The sequence below is a fragment of the Mastigoproctus giganteus genome, chromosome 2 (genome assembly GCF_048544385.1).
Source record: "Mastigoproctus giganteus isolate SK-2022 chromosome 2, ASM4854438v1, whole genome shotgun sequence".
NCBI lineage: Eukaryota > Metazoa > Arthropoda > Arachnida > Uropygi > Thelyphonidae > Mastigoproctus > Mastigoproctus giganteus.
In genome coordinates, this window is record NC_143576.1 from 119,545,803 (window position 1) to 119,564,758 (window position 18,956).

At 35.5% G+C, this 18,956-nt stretch overlaps 1 protein-coding gene across 1 annotated transcript in view; it reads right to left on the reverse strand.

The window, feature by feature from the left end:
- Window positions 1–18,956, reverse strand: part of Fbl6 (F-box and leucine-rich repeat protein 6) — a 190,050-nt gene that overhangs the window by 133,562 nt on the left and 37,532 nt on the right. The gene's annotated exons all lie outside the window — the stretch shown is intronic.

The following is an 18,956-nucleotide window of genomic DNA, read 5'->3' on the forward strand; positions in this document are numbered from 1 at the left end:
CTTGTTAGTTATTTCGGTTTTTTAGAATATGAAACCTGGCTGATTTATACACCTTTTACAGTGGCTTAATTATATGAATTATATTTAAATAACAAAGTTAAAGAGGGGGAAACATCTGCTTTTGGACATATAATGGCAAGAGAATATTGAAATCAATTCAAGAAGCTACTCTTAATAATTGATTACTGCATAAAGCTCCTTTTAAAAGTTTTCATCTTACAGTTTATTGTTCTTTTTTTGATGCATTGCTTACTATGGTATTTTTTTATTATTGTGCACTATACATCTGTAGAACTATATGTTCACAGACTGATTTGCACGTTGTTCAGAATGAAAAAGCCAATATAGCTCAAGGGATTTGCCCTTTGCTTAAAATTGAATAACTAGCCTCAATAGAGAGGGCCTTTAAGAATTCCTCTGGTCTCCAATGGGATTTAACCCAGATCACTCAAAATTAGTGAAACATGTTGCACCTACAGTAAACCCTTGCTAATCTGGTTATTGCGAATTAGAGGAAAATCTTAATCGGTTATGCACAGTTAGTAAGGATTTTGGACTAAAGATGAATATGGCTAAAACAAAAGTAATGATGAACAAGTATGCCACGGAAAGGGAAATAATGATTGAAGGAGCAGTAATTGAAAAGGTGGAGTCATATACTTATCTGGGACAAGTTATTAGCTGTAATAATGATAAATGGCTGGAAGTCAAGAGAAGAATAAATTTTGGATAGATAGCATTCAGGAAATATAGTCACATACTGAAGAGCAATATCCCAGTTTGTCTGAAACGTAAAATAATGAATCGATGTATACTCCCCACCATGACTTATGGAAGAGAAGCCGAGAACTACACAGCGAAGAATGGAACGAATTATATTGGGAATCAGACTGTTAGATAAGAAGAGAAACACATGGATTAGGCAGCAAACTCAAGTAAAGGACATTCTTATCAAAACTAAAGAACTAAAATGGTCTTGGGCAGGACACATAGCTCAAAGACATGATGACAGATGGACTAAGAAAATAACAGAATGGCACCCAAGAGGAGCTAGAAGAAAACCTGGAAGACAAAGGCAGAGATGGATAGATGAAATTCATGAGTTTTTGGGTAGTAAATGGATGGCCAGTGCTCAAAACAGAAGGAACTGGAAAGTTGCTGGAGAGGCATTCATCCTGCAGTGGATTGAAAATGGCTGATGATGATGCAAGGAAGCTGAGGCTTATGCTGCACCGGCCAAAAAAAAAAATTCCTGAGAGAGAGAGAGAGAAGTAGAAGGGAATCACCAAGGAAGAGAAGAATGATGATATCCAGTTCAGAACACTGGGTGTGCCAAGCCCATACTCACCAGGTGTGAGCCCCTTCATTTGTGTACTTCTTTATGTGTACATAAGTTAACATATTTTATATAATTATGGGTTCTAAGAATGAAAAGTGAAATAAAAAGAAAACATTTTACTTTAACTATCATTAACAAGCTCAAAGTGATAGAACAACTGGAAAATGGTATTCCTGGAAATAAAAAATTGCTGAAGAATTTGGCATTGGCCAACAAGCTGTGCCAGACATTAAAAAATCTATAAAGACATTTTCTTTAAAATTTGATGTGGGGAGTGATAAAACAGTCTATCAAATACACAGACATTAAAAGAAAAAGCCAAAAGAAATGTTGCTGATAGAAGCTGAATTTTAGTGGTATTCACAGCAATGATGAAATGGTGTTGGCATGCGATGCCAGCGCCACCTCGTAAATGTATAAAAAGACAAAACATTTGTCCTTCTATCGATGGATAAATGTGTCTTTTTATAGTTTTAAAATACTGGTTTTAAAGTGATTTTTTTAAATTATATTTTCATCTGCTCTACCTATATCATTAAATTTTTTATTTATTTGTGTCCTAAGTTTTTTTTTTTTTTTTTGTCTTTTAGGGCTATCTTTTGCTTCACTAATCTGGATTATCACTTAATCCAGATGAACTCTTCCCCAATTACTCCGGCTTACTGTACTACCTAAAGTTAAATCTTCCACATATAAGTTACCAGTTTCCTCTCTGGCCATTCAACACACAAGAAGATAAATGACTTTCTGCTATTTTTCAATGAATACTCTAGCACGACCTTTACTTTTTTATATATCAATGATTCTCTTATAATGATTGCAAATCCTAAATCTGCAAAAAGATGTAAACCCCCAAAAATATCCTTACTCATATTACAAATGAGTTCCAATCACAATGATGTCCATTTCCACCTGCTATCTACCAAATCCTGCTTATTTTTTTTGACAGAATTCCTATCAGTTGCCTCAATTACTATTCATCTGAGTTGCCCTAATTATTCATTCTGTAATTCCTTTTGCTTCAATGGTAGTAATTATGCATACATCTTTTCAATATTCCTTGTCAGAGACTTCCTAATTCAGAATCTCCCCTGGCTTAAAATCTCACTAACCTATTCTGTCAAATTCACCTGTTGCCTTTACTGTTTCTCCCAATTCTTCTAAGCACTCAGAATTTTGACTTACTTTCTTTGAAACTTGACTTTCTCCAGTCTGACTTTCTTAACGGTGAAGTAATTTTCTTTGGTGGTTAAAACCATTGAAGCCAGCTACAGTTGTGAACATTGAAATGTTCAAAACTGCAACTGGCTAGTTTCATGGTAAAAATGTTAAGGATTTGATATTACTAATGACCTCACACAGTTTGTTCATTTTTCTACCAGATTACTAAGTAATTCTACACGTACACAACACCCTTGACCTTTACCTCATCAACAACCCTTCAAAGTACATGGTTAATGTTTTAATGGTCTTCTAAGCACCTCAGATCACAACTTGGTGAAAGTCTCTTATCCAATGGAGACTCTTTCTCATGGCCATTCGAAGTATCATGTCATTTTTGCATTATAAGAATACAAAACAGAATGATGTGGGCAATTTCTATTACTCTTTCTCAGCTGGATTACTATTTTAAACTTTAGATCCTAAATTTGCTCAGATTACATAAGTAAAATTATTCTTGTAAGGATGAAATCCTTTATTCTTCAAACCTTGCTTTTCCAATAAGTGTTCTGTGGCTGTTCAAGATAAGAATACAACATACTACAATTAGCTTGTATTCAAATTTCCAGTTTCATTTTCAGCCTACACCAAATCTTGCAACAACTGTAAAACAGTTATTATTCAATCTGGTGTGTTCACCAGCACAATCCTCAAAGTCACTCCAAGAATTGAAAACAATTTTGTGGTTAAATCAATGGTTATATATTCCTCCTTTCCTTTTAAACACTTTGTTGACTCTATGCCACATCATGTTGGAGTAATAATTCAGTACAACATACTATTTGCTCATGGTAATAATTCAGTACAACATACTGAATTGGTAATAATTCAGTATTGTACTGAATGATTACTAATAAAGTGGCCAGGAAGTGTAGCTGGCAAGCTAACTGGCCATCAGAGCTTTGTTAATAGCTTACATCAGTTGTCTGTGATGTAAACTATTAAGTGGTGAACAATGTAAAAGGCTAAAGATCAGTTTAAGAAAATTAATTTTTTATATATTTAAAGAATCTCATATCGGTGAAATAATGTGGTCTTCACATATTTAGTCATAAATTTTGACTGATCTGACATCTCATGTTTTATATCTGAATGGCCTACAATACATCCAACATTACAGGCTACAGTATTTCTATTCAACTTCAAAAACATTGGCCATAACTCAGTACTCATTAACTTATGGTGAACTTGAAGTACTCACATCTTTTCTTTGAACAAAGTTCATTATCGTTGTATTAAGAAAAAAAAAAAAAAAAAAATCTGTTTATACTCCGGCACGACAACCAAGTCAGTAGAGTTTACAATAAATTGTCAATACATATATTTATCATATTTAGTAGTCATGGGCTTGAACCCCGGTCCACTCAAGGAATGCGTGCTATGCACTCTCGCTCCTGACCACTTGGCTACGTCAGGCCTAGACTCCAATGTATTTTTTTTATTATTTCCAGCATCTTACCTTTTTATAGTTTTATTTGTAGTAATTTGCTACTATTTTTTATTGCAATCATTTAGTGGGTCAGTCAACTCAGAATGGCAGGTCACTAATCACCAGTGGGGAAAAGGCTGCTGATCACTACAATTATCAAAGGTTAGAATTTACAGTCTGTGTAACATGCTCCAAATTTTTTCTTATATTGAACTTCATAAACGACATTGGAATATTAATGTGCTTTTTCAAAATTTATAGGATAAAGTTAATTACCCATCTAATTTTTTGTCTATTTTGATATTTGCGGTTTATTTTCTAAAATCCTTTTAGTGCTTAGTTTTTTTTTCTCTTTTTCTTTTTTTTTGAAGTGAAGTTCTAAAGTGAACTATCATAATAATACCTACTATGATACAAAACAGACACCCTACCAGTAATAGAGCATACACAAAAATATGTTGAGATAGCTTGTTTGAGATATTATATAATACTGTAATGTGAATAACAGATTCACCTTATGGATGATGTTATTCAATTAAAAATGATATTGGCAACGAGGTTGACTCGTGGATCAAATGTATCATTTTTAAAAGAGCATAACCCCAAATTCTGTCACAAGAAGAGGAATACAGTCCCCAAGCAGTAAAGAATATTACAGAATAGCATTAATTTAAGGAAGAAATACACTGCACTGAATAAGTATAATTTTATTTAATTAATTCTTAATTAAATTCTACATTGTGAATTCCAAACATTTCAGAATGGTATAGAAAATTTTAAAGTTATAAAGAGAATATAATTAGAGACTACATTCTGATAAAATTATATAAACAACATTCTCTCATAAACTTGCCACCTAATGAAACCCATAATAATATCCTTCAACTCTCATTTAGAGTAACATTATTTTCTCAATATATTTCAATACCTGCATTGAAATGACACATCTTATTCACAGTACAGAAATTGTTAGCACAGAGAATAACCTGATGATTAACATTTAACTTCATGGGATGCATGCAAAAATTTTCACAGGCACGTGGAGATTATTCTGACTCTATTCAAATGTTATAAGTTCTCAAACTTTCAACAGAGAACCAAAGGAAAGAAGTTAATGTACATAGTACATTACATTTCAGGCACATTAGAAAATAACTCATGAATTAGTAACAAAAAAAAAAAAAAAAAAACCCAAGAACATTTCATTTCTGAGCAGCAACTAACAATGTCCAGTGTTTCAGCTACAATATATGGTATGTGGGTAGCCTATATACAATATGTATGAAAAAAATAAATAATAATTGCCAGATTTTAATGAAATCTGGGGAAGGCTCTACAAATGTTTCTAAAAGAGCCAAATACAAAATTTTATGAAAATCTATCCACTAAGAGTCTAGTTTATGTGAAAACGAGACATACTGAAAATAACAGGTGATTCATGCATGCTAATATGCCTATAAAATGTTGCTGGAAAAGTACTGTGAATTAACAACTGGGTAACCAAACAGGTCTTTTCAGCAAAAAAAAAAAAAAAGGTGTGGATCAAAATGACATTAGAACAAGTAATAATAGATTAAGGAAGCAGTAATAATTATTCATGTAGTTTTGCTTATACCATGCGATACTGATCGAACAGAAAGGAAGTATACTAACACCAGAACAACTATGGATTAGATTTCCTGCAAATGGTATGTTACTGATATACAAAAGGAAAACAGTAATTGAAAGAAGAATGGAACTTTAAGGTACTCTAGAATCTGTTGAGAAGTTTGAACCATGAGAGCCATCTACGTCAACACGCACACGCCATTCAGATAAAAAAAAAAAATGGCTACCCAAATGCACAAATAAAAAGAATGATGAGGGAGGGAGTTTATTTAAATTGGCCACCTTATGATTTGCTGGAAAACAAATGCATAAAATCTGCATCTTGATTGTGATGAGACCTATGAAACATTTTTTAACATATCAGAAGATACCAAAGTATTACAGTTATATAAACAACATCAGGCTGTTGCATTATTGCCAAATAAGAAAAAGAAAAGTCAGTCTAACAGGTGAAAAGCAGGTTAAATAGACAGGCAGCTTTCGGTTGTTAATATGAATACTGTCTTCATGCTTTATGTAGCATCTAGGCAAAGCAGTGATCTGTGTCTCTACAAACTAGAAAAAAAATCCTGCAGCCTAAGATCACATTCTAGATATAATTTTAAAAAATTAATAATGAGTTTAATAGAACAGCAATTTTTCTTTACCAGGATTTAAACTGCCTAATTAATGCAGTGGTCTGTTCAACATTCACAGCAGAACAAATTAAGTCTTCACAATGAGTTGCCTTGGTACCGCACTACTTTCAAAGAAATGGTATCACCAAAAGGATAATCTGCAATTTATTTAAAAGAAATCACCTGCTGATGAGGAACCACTAATTCCTCAAACAGGCTGTAATAGTAGTATATCATCATTTATATAAATGATGCATTAAATTTTGGCTGTGCCAATTCATTTGAGAGTAGTACAATACCAAAGCAACTCATTATGAAGTTTGCTCTGCAGTGAACAATAAGATAACTACATTAACTAGGCAATCAAAATCCTGCTGAAAAAAAAACATATGAAAGGACAAACTGTCCTTGTTTTGTTTTTTGTTTGAAGTTTTGTGGCACAAAAGCTGCTTCAGCTATATTGCACCTACAAACTGTCCTTCTAAATTCATAATTTCAATACAGCATTAGCTATTTCATAACTTTTTAACTCATCCTGCTCTAATATCCTGTCTTCACTCATCGGTGAAGACAGGATATTAGAGCTGGAAAAGGAATTAGAAAATGTGAATTGGAATATCATCGGTTTGGCTGAAACAAGAAGAAGAAACGAATCACTTATAAGTTTATCAAGTGGAAATCTGCTGTACACCAATGGAAACAGTGAAAGGAGTGAAGGTGGAATTGGGTTTCTGGTCCATAAAGATTTTAAAAACAACATTTTGGAATTCAAAAGTACATCACCAAGAGTGTCAAGACTAATACTCAAGATTTCTAAGAGATACAAGCTAAAGATTATAATGATTTATGCACCAACATCGAGCCATGCTGATGAAGAGGTTGAAGAAATGTACACTGAAATTGAGAGTCTTCTAGATGAGCAGAAAACCCACTACACTATTATTATGGGAGACTTCAATGCTAAGGTTGGAAAAAGACAAAACAGCACAGAAAGGGGAACTATAGGAAATTTTGGAATTGGTGAAAGAAATGAAAGAGGTGAAAGACTTGTGGAATTTGCAGAATCTCAAGGACTGTCAGTAATGAACACTTTTTTTCAAGAAAAGGGTGAACAGAAAGTGGACATGGAAGAGTTCAAATGGATTAACTACTAATGAAATCGACTTCATCCTCACTAATAGAAGATATATTGTGAATGATGTCACCGTCCTGAATAAGGTAAATGTTGGAAGTGATCACAGAATGGTAAGATGTACACTTGATATAGATGTAGGAAAGGAAAGGAAAAAACTGACTCGAGTAAATAATACAAAGGTCTTTGAGATAACAGAAGAGGAGAAAAAGCAGTATGTACTGGAACTTAAGAACAAGTTTGAGCTTCTGCAGACTGCTGAGGACCAAGATATCGACGAAGAATATTACAACTTTTTGAAAGTGATAAAGCCCAAGAAACCTATAGGGAAAAAGAAATCCAAAGAAGAAAAAATTAGTCAAGAAACACTTGTCATGATGAACCGAAGACGACAAATGAAAAGCAAGAAAAACACTGACAGGGAGAAAATTGAGTATACTGAGTTATGCAAAGCCATTAGAAAGAGACTCAGAGAGGACATAAGAAGATTTAACACAAGAAAAGTAGAACAAGCATTAAGGGAAAACAAAGGATTTAAATCAGCAGCCATGATCAGTAATACAGAAAGACAAATGATACTGAAACTAAAGAATAGCGATGGTGTACTTATAAACAGCAGAGAAGGCATAATTCAAATAGCAGAAGACTACTATAGAGAATTATACAAGGAGCAGGGGAATGATGCCAGCAGTGGGGAAGATGGATTGCAAAGTAGCAACACATACGACATACCCAATATTCTTCCTGATGAGGTAGAACATGCATTGAAGAAAATGAAGAATCAGAAAGCCTCGGGGGAAGATGAAGTTACTGTAGAGTTGTTAAAATTGGGAGGAAGAGACATAACACAAAAACTGGCAAGGCTCTTCACAAAGTGCATTAGAAAAGGTGTGACGCCTAAGCAGTGGAATAATGCAATCATAGTTTTGCTGCATAAGAAAGGAGATAAATCAGAAATTGGAAATTATAGACCAATTAGCTTGTTATCCCACATCTACAAGTTGTTCACAAGGGTCATTACTAACAGATTAGAAAGAATACTGGATGAGAATCAACCGAAAGAGCAAGCTGGCTTTAGGACAGGATTCTCAACTATGGATCACCTTCATGTAATATCACAGCTAAGGGAGAAAGCAAATGAATATAAAACACCATTATGCCTGGCATTTGTGGATTATGAAAAGGCATTTGACTCCATACAGCATAAGGCAATGTTTCGGGCACTGAAAAGACAAGGCATTGATACCCCATATATTATGATTTTGAAGAAAATATACGAGAGTGCTACCTCCTTTATTAGACTAGACAAAGACAGTAGGAAATTTAAAATTGAGAAAGGAGTTCGACAAGGAGACACAATATCTCCGAAGCTGTTTACTGCTGCCCTTGAGGAAGCTTTCAGAAGATTAGACTGGTCGCAGAAAGGAGTCAATGTGAACGGAGAGTACCTAAACCATTTGCGATTTGCAGATGACATTGTGGTCATAAGCCATGATCCCAAAGAATTAGAGGAAAATCTTAATCAGTTATGCACAGTTAGTAAGGATTTTGGACTAAAGATGAATATGGCTAAAACAAAAGTAATGATGAACAAGTATGCCACAGAAAGGGAAATAATGATTGAAGGAGCAGTAATTGAAAAGGTGGAGTCATATACTTATCTGGGACAAGTTATTAGCTGTAATAATGATAAATGGCTGGAAGTCAAGAGAAGAATAAATTTTGGATGGATAGCATTCAGGAAATATAGTCACATACTGAAGAGCAATATCCCAGTTTCTCTGAAACGTAAAATAATGGACCAATGTATACTCCCCACCATGACTTATGGAAGTGAAACTTGGGCACTCACCAAAAGAATGGAAGAGAAGCTGAGAACCACACAGCGAAGAATGGAACGAATCATATTGGGAATAAGACTGTTAGATAAGAAGAGAAACACATGGATTAGGCAACAAACTCAAGTAAAGGACATTCTTATCAAAACTAAAGAACTAAAATGGTCTTGGGCAGGACACATAGCTCGAAGACATGATGACAGATGGACTAAGAAAATAACAGAATGGTATCCAAGAGGAGCTAGAAGAAAACCTGGAAGACAAAGGCGGAGATGGATAGATGAAATTCATGAGTTTGTGGGTAGTAAATGGATGTCCAGTGCTCAAAACAGAAGCAACTGGAAAGTTGCTGGAGAGGCCTTCATCCTGCAGTGGATTGAAAATGGCTGATGATGATGATGAACTTTTTAACTCCAACTGTGCATAGTTAATTTTAAATATATAGTGACTCTCTAGCTTACAGTGTAATGTATTTTTATTATTTTACTGCATACAATAACAGCTAGATAAAATATAAAATAAATAGCATGCATAAAAAAGCACACATCAAAAATTCTGAGTTACGTAACCCACAGTATGGGTTAAGTTGCGAATTTATAACCATAAATCAGCAAGAAATAATTCAAATACGTTAACTTTTTGATGCAACTTTTTTTTTTTTTATCTTTTCTTAACACTACTGTGAAAAATACATTTTTCAATATTAAAAACAAATATTTTTATTATTTTTTTAAAATAAAATCACATCTCAGTACTCTAGACGTGTCTTTTTTACTCTCTCATTTGAATATTATTTCTGTTATTATTTATCTTTAGCTGACAGCAAGTGAAATGTGATGTGTCAATTGAAAAATCTGCATGCTTCAACAACTGGACACTATCTAGACTCTTCTGTGACACAAACTAAGATTGTGTAACGATAAGATGTACTGCCATAAAGCATTAAAAGTGTGTGCTGTTTTGTTTGTTTTGTTTTAGTTAGTTGTTGGTGCATCGGCTTCTGTGGCCATAATGCACCTCCCAAGGTTTTTGCAGTGCTCTGATCCAAGCCCGAGGCGGAATTCGAACCCGCGACCTTTGGGTTGCCAGGCAGGCACTTTACCCACCCGGCTAGCCCGGTCGGCAAAAAGTGTGCACTTCAATAAATACATGCTGATTTTAAATTGTTTTTCAGCATGTGCACATAATCAAGACTAGGCTTAACTTGGTCTTGCATTTTTACATTTTGCACAACAACTTACAAAGATTTCTGGAATTTAATGGCAAAAATTAAAGAAAAATTTTTGTTGAAATGTATTGAGAGTTTTAGCTGTGTGAATGAGCAGACAAGGAGCAGGACATTGAAGCTTGTGTGGGGTTTCAAAGACCTTACATGATTAGCTCTGGGTTAAAGACATGTTGACAGAAACTTGTTATGAACAAAGACATACTTATGGCTTTGAGATCCAATTATGATAAGCCAGAACAAATGAGGGAACTTTTTCGAAGGTTACAGCGTATGTTGTTATTTGGTTTTTAGGAGCATTAGCAACTAAGGCCATATTGCTCTGGGGATATGCGGTGGTCATTCCCTAACCTTTCCGCATCCTCCGCATTTGGTGGCTCACGGGCTCGAACCCCGGTCTAATCAAGAAGTGTGTAGTACGCACTGCTGCTCCTGCCCACCTGGCTATGGAGGCGCCGTACAGCGTATGTACTCTCATTCATAATTTTCTTTTATCATGTTAATTAAATACAATGTTAGATTTCATGTATTGTATATTTTGTGATCAGTTTATTTTCTCTCATCAGTTTTCTTCCATATATCTAATTTGATTTTTTGATATATCTCTGAATTCGGTATTAGCATACCACTTTATTTTTCTTTGAGAATTATGTCTTAAAGAATATTTAGCAATTTAACATTATTTATAAAAAAAGTGATATAAAGTTTATTGCTGATGTATCTGTGAAAGAATTAAACTTCATGATAGCTTCATGAACTCATATTAAGATATTACGAAATAACCTATTTTCACAGATTGTATATGTATCAAGACGCAGATAGCAATCAACTTTCACATTGTTCCCTAATACAGGCTAAAAGTGCGTTGTGGTCAGGCCAAACAAACCTGATTCTTGGTGTAAATTATATATTTTCTGCTATCACTTCTGGATCATAATCTGTCCAGTAAGGGAGTTGTGACAATTGGTGAATCCTTCAGCATGCACACTGCTTTCTCTGACCAGGGAATGTTATGGGACAGATCAGCATTAATTCTCTTTTCCTAAAAACGAATAATGCCTGAAATTGGCTTAGCAAATTTCATGCATTTTTCAGTCCTCCATAAACAGTTATTGGACATAATAAGGTTTCCTGCTCTTTGCTGCAGTTCTTTTTTCAGGACAGTATAGACTGTGTAATTGGTTCATTCTTCTGTCTTGTATAATTTGTCATATAAATTTTTGGACTGCTAGTGAATATGGTTTGAACAACCACAACAGATAGTTCCTAACATTTATGCCAGGGCAGGTCATGGAGTCTTGTCAATGATATATATAGGAATTTTGCTAGCAGGGACAGGAAGGTGATAATCCCGTTATACAAGGTAATGGTCAGGCCACACCTAGAGTACTGTGTACAGGTCTGGAGGCCTCATTTTAGGAAGGAAGTAGAGTTGCTAGAACGAGTACAAAGAAGGGCAACAAGATTGGTGAGGGGAACAAAGGGGTGCTCTTACCAAGAAAGGCTTAAGTTCTGCAAAATGCAGCACCTGGAGTGTAGGCACCTGCGAGGTGATCTGATCGAGGTGTATAAGGCCTTGAATGGGTCGAGCAAGCTGAATGCTGATGGGATTCTTCGTCTTGCTCAGACTAAGAACCTGAGGGGGCACAGTTTCAAATTGAGGAAAGATAGTTGTAGAATAGATGTGCGGAAATTTGCCTTTAGCCAGCGGGTAGTTGATTGGTGGAACAGGCTTCCATATTTTGTTGTGGAAGCTAATAGCCTAAATAAATTTAAGGCTGAGCTGGACAGGCATTTGGAATGAATGGAGGGATGAAATGGGAGGGTGTTATTTTTTTTTTTTTTTTTTTTTGGCTGATGCTGCATAAGCTTACTTTCTTGCATCGTATGCCTCTACTGATGCTAATGCTAGTAATTTTAATCTTCTACTGCTAGTATGACATCTGATAGATTCCACTTTTTAACTGCTTGTTAAAAAGTGGAATCAACACTTTTTCAAATGGTTGTTATTTTTTTAAATTTTCAAATGAAATCAAATTCTCCTGTATCTCTGCCCACTCAAGGTTACAAATGGTGCAGATGAAGAATTTTGAGCTTCTGGGAACAGATAAGTTTTTCGGAAAGTTTTTCCATATTTTTGATTTAACGTATTAACTTGTGCTCAATAAATAGTTTAATAGCCTTAGTCATATTCGTTAGGTTATTTTTAAATTCAGCTAGAATTTTTCTATGTTACAGCTTAATATTTATAAGACTTGTATTGGTAATTTCGTGCAAATACTGTAGCACACATAACCAGTAGTGTGATACATGGTAGTGGAATTATAGGGTTTTAATTATAATAAATAAGTAGCTCAAATAATGTAGGCTGTTTTTTGTCACTAAGAAATTTCACTTTTAGTAGCTAAAACTAATTTAAAACTCCACAAATGTAGAGTGCAGCATAACATCCAAGTAACCTTGAAAGCATAATATGTATTATTGCATTTAGCATTAGTAGAGACATGATGCAAGAAAGCAAGCTTATGCAGCATCAGCCAAAAAAAAAAAAAAATGTTCCCATTTCACCCCTCCGTTCGTTCCAAATACCTGTCTAGCTCAGCCTTAAATTTATTTAGGCTATCATATTCCACAACAAAGGATGGAAGTACATCTGTTCCACCAACCAACTACCCGCTGGCTAAAGGCAAACTTCCGCACATCTATCCTACATCTTCTTTCCTCAATTTGAATTTATGCCCTCTCAGGTGATTATTCTGAGCAAGAGGAAGAATCCCATCAGCATTGAGCATGCTCAAACCATTCAAGGCTTTATACACCTCTATCAGATCACCTAGCCAGTGCCTAGTCTCCAGACACTGTAATTTGCAAAACTTTAGCCTTTCTTCGTAAGAGCAACCCTTTGTTCCATTCACTAATCTTGCTGCCCTTCTCTGTACTCATTCCAACAGCTCTACATCCTAATATTTCGGTATATATTAGCTTAGAGTAGTAATGTCAAATTAAATTGAATTTAAATGTACACGGCGCACAAGACTAGAGCAGCAAAGCAACAGGCTCTGAGTAACGGGAGTGCTATGGCTCAAGGAAGAACTTAAAGCGGCAATTCTACAAATTATGGCCTAATGAAATGTGCCATTTGTGCAATGTTTCAGTACCATTCTGGAACAGCACACGATGCAGCCAATGGGGGTGTGTGTGTGTGTGTGTGTGTGTGTGTGTGTGTGTGTGTGTGTGTGTGTGTGTGTGTCAACTTAGCATTCTGATGGGCGTTTATCAGAGCTTGAAAAGTAGGATGGATGCCCTCCAAGGAATTAAAATGGGGAGAGGCATAAAGCTCTCAGTTGCCCAGCAGCGTAGGAATGCCTTGGCATTGGGGCAGGTGCCAAGGGCACCACTGACAGGCCACACGAGTACAGTGTCAAGCTATTTGAACACCAGAGGCTAGCTGACAAAATGGTGCCCCTTGATGATGTTGAATCAAGATGACAGCACAGGGAGGGTGAAAATTAATTTTCACACGCCGATTCAAGCATGCATGCATCCTTACATCTGAGTACATACTGCATAGCATCATAGATCTATTTGCTGTCCAGAATGTAACTTTGAAGGGACCAATCAGGCGATTGCTTCATCAGCACATGCTCGAATGCATAGTGGCAGTTCACAATTCCCGCATTGTGTACAAACTGAATAAGTTATAAGTTATAGTATTTTTGTGATTGCTATATAAACAGGTAATCATTAATATTGTGATTTATAATTTAAATAAAACAATAAAGGCCAAATTAATTTTAGACATGTCACCAAAGAAAAAAAGTGGACATCAGTACCACGTAGAAAGACTGCATAAAGAGTAAGTTAGAAAAAAAAAACATTCCGCTGGTTTACAAAACTGGATTACAATAAGCCACTCCAAACCTGAAAGTGACATAGAAAACAAACATGATTCGAATGAAGATGAAACAAATGATGACGATGCCACTGAAATGGAAGTCCAAGAAAAAGCTCAAACAGTTGAAGTTACTTTAAAAGAATTAGAAAGTGTGGACAATAACCAACAACAGCTGGCAGAAGAAAATGATGGCAGCAATAATATTAACATGGAACATGTAAGTCTGAATTTTAATGATCCGACCACATGGAACTTTAATACCCACAAAAACAGACCTCTTATGGTGCAACACGGTCCAGAACATATAGTCTCCTGTTGTCACTAATGGCCAATGTTTCAATAATTCGTGGAAATAATTAATTCATGGAAATTTTAAATAAATGATGACGATGCCACTGAAATGGAAGTCCAAGAAAAAGGTTAAACAGTTGAAGTTACTTTAAAAGAATTAGAAAGTGTGGAAAATAACCAACAACAGTTGGCAGAAGAAAATGATGGCAGCAATAATATTAACTTGGAACATGAAAGTCTGAATTTTAATGATTCGATCACATGGAACTTTAATACTCACAAAAACAGACCTCTTATGGTGCAACACGGTCCAGAACATATAGCCTCCTGTTGTCACTAATGGCCAATGTTTCAATAATTCGTGGAAATACAAAAATGAAGGTACTGAAAAAAAAAAGAAGAGAGGAAATGGTTATTTTATTGCAAAAACAAAGATGCAATATTTTGTTTTCTGTGCCTCTTATTTGTATCTGGCACAAATAATGTTCCATTTTGCAGCTCAGATGGATTTAAGGATTGGAAACATCTAAATCCAAACGTCCTTTTTCATGAGAATTCGTTACAACACAAACTATTTAACAAAATGGAAATGGTCTTCAAAAAGGTGGACTAATTGATGATGCTGCACAAGCAACACTAAGAACCGAAATTTCGAAATGGCATCATATATTGAAAATAATATTGAAATGTATATTGTTCTGTGCTGAAAAATAATTTGGCATCTCATGGCAATGCTAGTAATATCGATACCGAAGAAAAATATTTTGCCGTATTTTTAAACTTGATAAAATTTGTCAGCCAATTTGACTTTGGTATGAAAAATGCTCTGGAATTGCATATTAAACACCACACTAATTATTTATCTCCAGAAATTCAGAATGAATTTATTAATTTGTTAGCAACAAAAGTATGAAGTGAAATAATTTTAAAAATAACTAAATGCAACAAAGCATAACATGTTAAGAGAAAGAGTTTTATATCTATATAATATCGGTGTGGATACACCACAGATAACTCTTAATAAAAACTACGATAGTAGTGTGGGCGGCATCATTTCCTGTGTATTTCATATTGTGCTTGATGATAGGCCAATAGCTTTGAAACGGTGCCATTTAACTTCCACAAAACAACAGTGACCGCTTGTCAGGATAAAGGAAAACCACTCTCTTCTAAATCTCTAACTGGGTTCTTACAATAGGAAGGTTGACCAGAGCCTTGGGTCTGCCCACTGGCTATGGGTACCAGAAAGTAGTTGACCAGCTTGACTTCGGGTCTCACTGAGTGGCAGATGGTAATCTCTTTATCTTTTAATTCAGGCATAACAATAGCATTGTTGCTTGCTTGAAGGCCATGGGTGTGAACGATATGTACCCAGTTAAGTCATGTAATGCAGTCATTATATGGAAATTTTCTTCGTTCTACGAACAAAGAAAATTTTCGTTTCCATAAAACGAAGAAACAAAAAAAAATTCTAAAAAAATTCAGTGAAGAATAAAATTCTATTTAGCGAATTCTAAAAAAATTCGGTAAAAAGAAAATATTTATCTCTAAATAGAAAAATTCACTATAAAGAAGTTTGTTAAACAGAGGTCCAACTGTACTTATTATTTATTATGATTTTACCAATTATCGAAAAAAGGCATGTATCCACGAATTTGCCAAGGGCACCGAAAACCTAGCTACGCCTCTGCAGCTGCCCAACTCAATGCTAGCACTCACACTTGTGCACCTGGCAACACAGCAGCAACTTCCAAGGCAGAATGTGCTGGTCTCACAGGAGGTGGGTGACTTATTGCAGTTGACTATTGTCAGGGAAACAATAAATATATTGGGCACGAAGGATAGGTGGAATAGGAGCAGGGTATGTCTACCGTGGCAAACGTTGATAAGGTTGTAGAGCAGATATCATCTCTTAAGGGCAAAAAAGCTGATACGGTGGTATACATATGCACTAATAACATTATGAGTAACAGATCTGAGGACTTAACAAATACAGGGTAATGTTGGAAAAAGTTGCAAGTTAGGACTGAAATTGAAAGTGTCTGCAATTCTGCCCAGACATGATAGGAGGGAGCACACACTGAGAACCTTGTCAATCAATTTGGTCCTGAAGAGAATGTGCAAGGCTCATGGGGGTAGAATTTCTCTTAGTGTTGTCTGTGCTTGTTAACAGGAGACGCCATTTTTACAGGGATGAAATACACTTAAATAGAAGGGGTGCAAGAATATTTGCTGATGCTATTAAGGCAGTGATAGGTGGGTTGAAAAACTGCTAGCTTAGGGGGGAGGGGGGTGATACACAGACTAATTGATTAATTAGGGCTAACAGCAGAGGTGAAAGTGATTCTTGCGCTGCTTCTATTTGAACGTACAGAAGCCTAGGAAGTAGGTATCAGAGATTTCAAGCCCTGCTGTGGGTTGTCACAGAGCAAGTAAATACATGGGGTGTTAGGGTAACTAAGAGTAACAACAGGTGCATGTACACTTCCATGTACACCAATGTGTACATCACAATAAATTTGATGAATTTAAAGTACTGATTAATTCATCAAATGCAGACATTGTAAGGATATTGGAGACGTGTAGCTCAGAAATAAGAGATGCAGAATTTGAATATGGGAAGTACAATGTACATAGGAAGGAGATTTTTTTATTCATTTAATTCTTTTATTATACTAGGCAGTCCCAGCCAATTTTTCTGGAAACCTACCACCTATTCATAATATTGCACAGATAATATTGTACAAATACAGATTAACAGTATTATTCGTTATTGCTACTGGACACACTGGATAGCCAACAGCACATGGGGCTTTATCATTGCATAACACAAGGAGATGCATGATTCATCCTAGTCTGTTTTCTTTTTATATTGGTACTGAAACTGAACACTAGTCTATTCTGTGGTCATTAGCACAAGAAGTCCCTTGATCGTGTAGTAGTTGAGTCCGCCAGCAGCACAAGGAGCTTCATTATGACACTGTAATAACTTGCATCACAGCAGTAGTTCAGTCAGATGCATCCCAGGAGTAGTGTCACAAGTGTAGTAGTTCAGGTGTCATGTGGCAGTTGCAGAGTAATACCATAGCGAAGTAATTACATTACAGCACAAAGCTGTATAAACAATTTGACATTAGCCAAGCTTATTTGCCTTGTAGCAGCAAAGGATTTATGCAGTAATCCTGCATCAGAAGGAGACATATAATGAAAGATCAATAGTCACAATGCAGCACAAGGATATGAGAGGTCAGTAGTCACAGTGTAGTATAAGGAGCTGCTAATACAGAAAGACAGGAAATGAGGTGGGGGCCTGCTCTTAGTTAAGAATCGTATTATATCTAAAGCAGTGCATCCACTCAACATGAATGACCAGTGCAATAGTGAGTCAGTTTGGTGTGATAGAAGCACTGGGAAAAGAAAAATGAGAGTATGAGTGTGCTACACTAGGGGATGAGATTATCTAAACACAAGTCACGGAAATTCCAGTTCCAAGAAAATGATAAGTTTTGATGGCGTTGTCATTATATTGACTTAACTGTCATATTATATCGTACTCTGCAAGTAGCTTTATAGTCCTAGTTACACTCGTTATTTTATTTTTTTTAATTTAGCCAGAGGTTTTGTAGGTTATTACTTAATATATGTAGAACCTTTGTTTCATTTGAATCTTGCTGCCATTGTTATACTTATAGAGTGAGTGGTAGCAGAATTCAATTTTAATTGTAGTAAATAGGTGGCTCTAAAGTTCAAATCAATTAGGTAGGCATTAGTTGGATAATTTTGTTATATATTATAATTAACTCATAACTCCAAATTACTTGTTGGGTATAAATCTTGTGTGTTTAGCTAAGGATATAACTAATTTAACATTGTGATCGTTACGGTATAACGTAATGCATATCCCAAACTTCTTAGTGAAAAGTATAACATAAAACTAGATATGTAATAGGTATCGCTGTATCTAGGAATCTATTGGCTTAGTTTAGTATTGTCAATTAGTTAAATAAATTTATTAATCTTATTAATTTTCGTTTTCAATCAATTGTATTCAAACAGAAATCACTCCCCCAGACTAGAGCAGCAAAGCAACAGGCACAAAGTAGCGGGAGTGCTGTGGTTTGGAGAGAACCAAATGGGGAGATTCTCCAATGCATCACAGCCTAAAAAAATGGGCAACTTGTGAAATGTTTGTGGACCTTATTAGGCACCAACTCAGCATTCTGATGGCTGTCTATGAGAGTTTGAAGAGTAGGGTAGACGCCCTCAAAGGAATTACGAGGGCTCATCAAGCTCTCAGCTGCCAGAGCTCACAACTGAGCATCACACAACACAGTGACAATCTCCAAGGCACAATGCACTGG